The sequence below is a fragment of the Carassius gibelio genome, chromosome A6 (assembly GCF_023724105.1).
Source record: "Carassius gibelio isolate Cgi1373 ecotype wild population from Czech Republic chromosome A6, carGib1.2-hapl.c, whole genome shotgun sequence".
Classification (NCBI taxonomy): domain Eukaryota; kingdom Metazoa; phylum Chordata; class Actinopteri; order Cypriniformes; family Cyprinidae; genus Carassius; species Carassius gibelio.
Window position 1 is genome coordinate 1,613,699 of NC_068376.1, and position 6,536 is coordinate 1,620,234.

The 6,536-nt window shown below is 39.9% G+C and overlaps 2 long non-coding RNA genes across 2 annotated transcripts; both read right to left on the reverse strand.

Moving 5' to 3' along the window:
* Nucleotides 1-4,056: 4,056 nt before the first annotated feature.
* LOC128015224 (uncharacterized) lies at nt 4,057-5,001 on the reverse strand. Its single transcript, XR_008183848.1, has 3 exons — nt 4,587-5,001; nt 4,410-4,514; nt 4,057-4,301 (listed from the first exon to the last, which is right to left on the reverse strand). It is a non-coding gene; the product is annotated as an uncharacterized LOC128015224 (long non-coding RNA).
* Nucleotides 5,002-5,218: 217 nt separating this feature from the next.
* LOC128015223 (uncharacterized) lies at nt 5,219-6,154 on the reverse strand. Its single transcript, XR_008183847.1, has 3 exons — nt 5,833-6,154; nt 5,514-5,687; nt 5,219-5,302 (listed from the first exon to the last, which is right to left on the reverse strand). It is a non-coding gene; the product is annotated as an uncharacterized LOC128015223 (long non-coding RNA).
* Nucleotides 6,155-6,536: the final 382 nt, after the last annotated feature.

A 6,536-nucleotide genomic window follows, 5' to 3' on the forward strand; every position in this document is an offset into this window, starting at 1 on the left:
GACTCAGGAAGTGACATCATCGACACAAGATAGATGGTACATTAGATAAGAGAGGCCTGGGTGGCATCACAGCTGGACGGGAGTTATCAACAAGGCATTTGTCAACAGAACATCTGAATGACCTCTTCACTTTCAGCGAGAGCTGAAGATTTAAGGCCGGACAGTGTAGGGTCTGAGAGCCATGAAGTCGTGGTGTTAAACAAGGCAATAACCATGTTTTGAACACTGAACAAGCTAAATGTGATAAAAGCCCTGTGTGTAATAGCTTTTGGTCCTAAATGTGGTAAAGTCCCCAAATGAATTTAACATTTTTGCAGTCAAGGTGGTGCTCGAATGTTGTCATGGTAACAATCACCAAGGACTTCATTGTACTTTGTGTTTTGTACTAAGAAAAACATAGAATAATTGTATTTTTATTTTATTTTTTTGAGTGTGTGCATTGGTTTGGCTGATTTATGAGAAATAAAAAGCACCTATACCAACATGTGTGTGTGTGTGTGTGTGTGTGCGTGCGTGTGTGTGCTCTTGTTTTTGTGACATATCAGGACTCAACTCTGTATAATGACATGGGTATGACACAGGTATTACAAGGCGAGGGTGACTTATGAGGACATAACCCATATCCCCATTTTTCAAAACGCTTATAAATCATACAGAATGAGTTTTTTGAGAAAGTAAAAATGCACAAAGTTTCCTGTGAGGGTTAGGGTCAGGTGTAGGGTTGGTGTAGGGCCATAGAATATACAGTCTGTACAGTATAAAAACCATTACGCCTATGGGATGAACCCACTTTTCACTAAAACAAACGTGTGTGTGTGTGTGTGTGTGTGTGTGTTTGTGTGTGTGTGTGTGTACACACACATCTCAAGTGACTGAACTCAAATAATTTAAATGGGATAGTTTACCCCAAATGTCAATTTTGTCATTATTTACTCATCATCATTTTGTTCCAATCCTTTATGACTTTATTTCCTAAAGGAATGTTCACTTTCATTTTATAAAAATCCCTTCAAAATCCACAGGGAAAAAAGAAAAGAAAAGAAAAGAAAAGAAAAGAAAAGAAAGACATACAGGTTTGGAACAATATGAGGGATGTTTTTGCATGAACTATCCCTTTAAGATATATGGAAGCTTGTTTTTGCCACTGAATATATAAAACAATTTATTTCTCAAAATTGTGTTATATAAATTCGCAACTGCACATTATAAAGTCCGAACTGTGAGATATAAAATCTCATGAAAATGTCAGACTTTTTTTTTTTTTTTATGCTCTGTAAAGGTAAAGGTCTCTGTACATAAATAGTCAGTTAACACCCTGCTGGATCAATACAGATATTGTTGGCACACTGGAAAAATGATGACTTGAGACATTCTCTCTCTCTCTCTCACTCTCTCTCTCTCAGTTTGAGTTCTCTCTTTCTCTTCCCTGTATCTCTTTTTCTCAATTTCTTCCTCCAACACCTCCCTCGTTTCACTCACAGTCTCTCTATTTCTTGCCCCTCTCTCTCTCTCTCTCTCTCTCTCTCTCTCTCTCTCTCTCTCTCTCTCTCTCTCACATATCATGTTCAGGAAGTGCGCTGCTAAAGGTCAAACATTCTCGGCTCATTTGTTTTGCCACAGCCCAAAAAAAGATGTCTGCTGCGTTCCCTGAGATGATGAGGGGAGCGTGGATGCCGAGCAAGAGCGCAAGATTGATATCAAGACTGAGAGGATTTTGAACGTGACAGGGGAAGAAGGAGAGGAGGGGAATGAGGAAGCTATTACCTGAGACAGAGATTAGGAGAGAAATTCTGAAGAGGAAAAATGAGGGTAGACAAGAAGAAGCTGCTTTAAGACTTAACCTGAAATCAAACTTGATTCTGTTCACTTTCTTATTGTGAACAATTCATCAGGGCATGTTATTCTAAAGATATAATATAGTGTAGTATTATTACAATTTAAAGCAACCGTTTTCTGTATTAATATATCATATTGTAAAATGCATTTTATTCCTGTGTTCATAGGTGAATTTTCAGCATCATTATCCAGGTCTCCAGTGAGACATGATCCTTCAGAAATCATTCTGATATGCTGATTTGCTGCTCATGAAATGTAATATTAAGCAGCTTATTTGTTTTTAACCTAATATTTCAACACAACACATTCTTTGATGAACAGAAGGTAAAAAAAAAAAAAAAATGTCATGACCTTTTATTAGAAATAAATGTTTGTAACAAAGTAAAAGTAGTTACTGTAATTGTACATTAATTTAATGCATCCTAGCTGAATGAAAGTATTAATTTATTTAGAAAAATATTAGTGGTCTGCTGAATCTTCCTAAAAAATTTAGAGAATATAGATCTAAACACTGTTCTTGAACCAAGGCTAAAGTCACCCATCAATAAGATAAAGTGGGAGGTTTGATGTGACAGCATTAGAGTGCATTAGTGCCCACACACTTTTTCAGCAGCATTGATTCCGGAAATATTTTACTATTCATTTTTGCCATTGGGATTTTTGTTAATGTGTTATAAGCCACGAACCAAGCCAACCTGCTACGAGATGTATCACAGCATTAAAAAAACAAGAACAACAAAAATCAAGTTAATGTGTGGCGATGTAAAGAAAATCCGCCCCTTCCGTGCCCATATCGGGATGTGGAACAATTAAGGCAAAATTATAAAAAGGAAAAATCGCTTGGAAAAAGGGGGGGGAATGGTAAACGCGAACGCCAAGTGGCAGGTGAGCAAACCAAACAAAGGAGTTGATCGGCGGGAGTGAGACGCACGCTGTATTGGGTCAGTGAGAGTGCGGAAATAAAGATTCACCAGGCTGCAAAGAGTGTAACGAACTGCTGAAGGAACTCACAAGATCGTCATTCCGTTGGGTTTTGCTAATCTGGAGAAAACGCTGCCTCCCAAGGATCTTTTCCCTGCCAGACATGGTCAGCGATATTGCACACACGCGCACACACACACTAACGCACTTCATCGCACGCACTTCCTCCACCCATTCGCGGGTCGCTTTGAGTGACCGATGTATTTATATTACTGACTTTCATTTAATTTCCCTTTCAGTATATCTATGACTTTGGTGGTTCAAGAGAAAAAAATATATACTAATCCTGTGTTGTTGTTTTTTTTTTTTTTTTCTCGCTGGACCGCTGATGAGTGTTTTTGTTTGGAGGAGAAAGCCTCGATCTGCTGATCTTGTTTACTGGGATGTCTAAGTTCATTTAATTATGCCTGTATGAAAACCTTGTCGTTTACAATTGTTGTTTTTCTATACATTATTATCATTATTATTTTTTTTGTTTGTTTATTATTGTTCGTTTTTGTTTTTGTTCCTTTCCTCCTGATTATATGGGGTTTTTGATTTGTGTCCAGAATTGTGTATAAAGAAGGGACAAATATATAACAATGAATTCTTTCGAACTGCAAGTTGTTGTTGTTTGTCTTCTATTAACTACTGTACAAGCAACCCATGTAGTTTGAGTAACTGTGGTATTTAAAAAAAAATCTCCCTGGGTTATCACGGGATTTTGATATTTAATTGATGACAGGCCAAAATCCTGTCTGGCGCCCGAACTATGAAATAGATTCTGTTTCCAAAAGGTCACTAGGGCGTGCCACCGTTACAGAAGTGGCGCCCGAACAGGGACTTGAACGACTTGAACTCAAGCATTTACATTGATCTGAACCTGAATATTTCCCTGGAACTTGAAAATGTGTCACATGCATTAGAACATTTCTCGTTTAAACTTTAATGTTGAAAATTGTGGGTGTTTCTGATCAGGGAGTACTCTGATCATTTTGTGTGTGTTTTGAAAAAAAAAAAAAAATTGTGGAAAGTGTTAAACTGTGACTGGAAATTGTACTCGGTCCCTTTTGTACTTTTTTTTTTTTTTCTTATTTTTATTTTAACCCCCAACAAAAAGAAACAAAAAGGCCACAGTAATTCCAAGTTACTCATTTAATTTACTAATTATATACACAACACCATAAAGCCATGGCCACTAGCCCTCCTTCACCATCGACCTAAATAGTGGCTACTGGCAGGTGGCCATGGAAGCCCAAAGTAAGCATAAAACTGCATTTATTACACCTTCAGGACTGTACCACTTTAATGTAATGCCTTTTGGTCTGAAAAATGCCCCCGCCACATTCCAGAGGCTAATGGAGACTGTACTGGGAAAATTGAGAGGAAAAATATGCTTTGTCTACATTGACGATATTATCATCTATTCACCATCAGTGGCTCAGCACTTCAACGATCTCCAATCAGTCCTTCTTAAGCTTCAGGAGGCTGGACTGACTATCAACCTGAAAAAGAGCAAGTTTTGCCTTAAGGAGATTACATTCTTGGGTCATGTTGTTAGCATAAATGGTATTACTGCAGACGCAAGCAAAGTTGAGGCCATCAAATCTTACCCTGTGCCACGAGACATCAAAGAGGTCCAGCGCTTCCTGGGACTAGCCGGTTGGTACCACCGCTTTGTTCCTAATTTTTCTCAAATTGCTGAACCCATAAATGCGCTAAAGAAAAAAGGGAACTCGTTTCACTGGATACCACAATGTCAAGAAGCCTTTGAACAATTAAAAACCCACCTTACTTCACCTCCCATCCTGAGCCATCCAAACCTCCAGTTACCCTTCATGGTGCACACTGATGCCAGCGACACAGGTCTTGGAGCTGTGCTAACACAAAGGAAGGACCAGGGAATGGAAGTAGTTATTGCTTATGCAAGTAGAGCACTGAATAAGGCTGAAAGAAATTACACCGCAACAGAGAAAGAGTGTCTTGCAGTCATATGGGCACTTGAAAAGTGGCAGCATTACTTGGAGTATCGCATGTTCACCGTAGTTACAGACCACATGGCTCTCCAGTGGGTTATGAGCTCCCCAAAGTCCACCAGTCGCCTCGTCAGATGGGCCTTAAGGTTGCAAAAGTTTGATTTCATCATTGAATACAGGAAAGGGAAACTTAATGTGGCACCTGATGCTCTTTCTAGAGTTCCCAGCATATCAGGATGTACCCTATACTCCAGCCAGACGGACACTGATGAATTGCCAGTCACTGCTGCAACCATCTGGGAAGAGCAACACAAGGATTCTGAAATCGTAAAATTGCTCAAAGCCTTGGCACAAGACAACAGCACATGGAAAGACAAGTATGAGGTAGTCGAAGACAAACTTTATCACAAGACTTACCTAACAAAGGACCAAGTCAACTACAGGGTGTACCTCCCTCGCAGTCTCATTCCATCTGTCCTTCAATACTACCACTCCAATCCTCTAAGCGGTCATGGTGGCATATTCAAGACCTACAAACGATTGCATCATGTTGTTTTTTGGCCTGGAATGTGGACCGATGTAAAACACCATGTCAAGTGTTGTGAAAAATGTCAAAAGCTTAAATATGAAAATCAGAAACCAGCTGGCAAACTACAACCAATTACAGTGTCGCAACCCAACAAGATGGTAGGAGTGGACATAATGGGACCTTTGCCAAGTAGTACTCGCAGACATGAATACCTTCTAGTTTTTGTGGATTATTTCTCTCGATGGGTTGAGCTCTTTCCAATGCGCACTGCAATTGCGAGCACCATAGCAACGATTCTCCGAACGGAAATCCTCACCCGATATGGAGTACCGGACTTCATCTTGTCTGACCGGGGAACTCAGTTTGTCTCTTCCATATTCAAAGAACTGTGTGAGAAATGGAGTGTTACCCCCAAATTAACAACTGCCTATCACCCACAAACCAATATGACGGAGAGAGTTAACCGCACTTTGAAATGCATGATTGCCTCCTATGTGGATGAAAACCATAAAAAATGGGATCAGTATTTACCTGAGCTTCGTTTTGCTCTTAACTCAGCCGTTCAAGAAAGCACTGGCATGTCCCCTGCGGAGCTCCAGCTAGGAAGAAAATTACAAGGCCCCATGGACAAGATACTTCAGGGTAAAAATCTCTCACCATCAAATCCATCCTATGATGTGGTAAATCAACTAGCCCAGTTAAAATCACAAGCTGAAGAATGCTGTAAAAAAGCCAAAAAACGACAGCTGAGAAGTTACAACAAAAACAGACGAGACGTGTTCTTTAAAGAAAAGGACAGGATCTGGTTACGGAATTTTCCACAGTCCAAGGCACAACAACATTTCAGTGCAAAACTAGCCCCCAAGTGGAAAGGTCCTTACCGAGTGCTGAGAAAATTGGGACCGCTGAATTACCAGATTGCGCTGGAAACAACTGGAGAGGATGTCAGAACAGCGCACGTTTGTAATTTGAAACCGTACTACCCAACAATGGAAGAGTTAGAGCTAATTGAAAAAAAAAAACTCGTTAAGATTTTCGAACAGTCCTCTGATGAAGATGAGGAGTTTTTGGGCTTCTAAGAGAAACTCAAATATTAGTTGTTTTGCCAACCATGGGTTGTTTGTCCCAGCGGGGGGGAGTGTGGCGATGTAAAGAAAATCCGCCCCTTCCGTGCCCATATCGGGATGTGGAACAATTAAGGCAAAATTATAAAAAGGAAAAATCGCTTGGAAAAA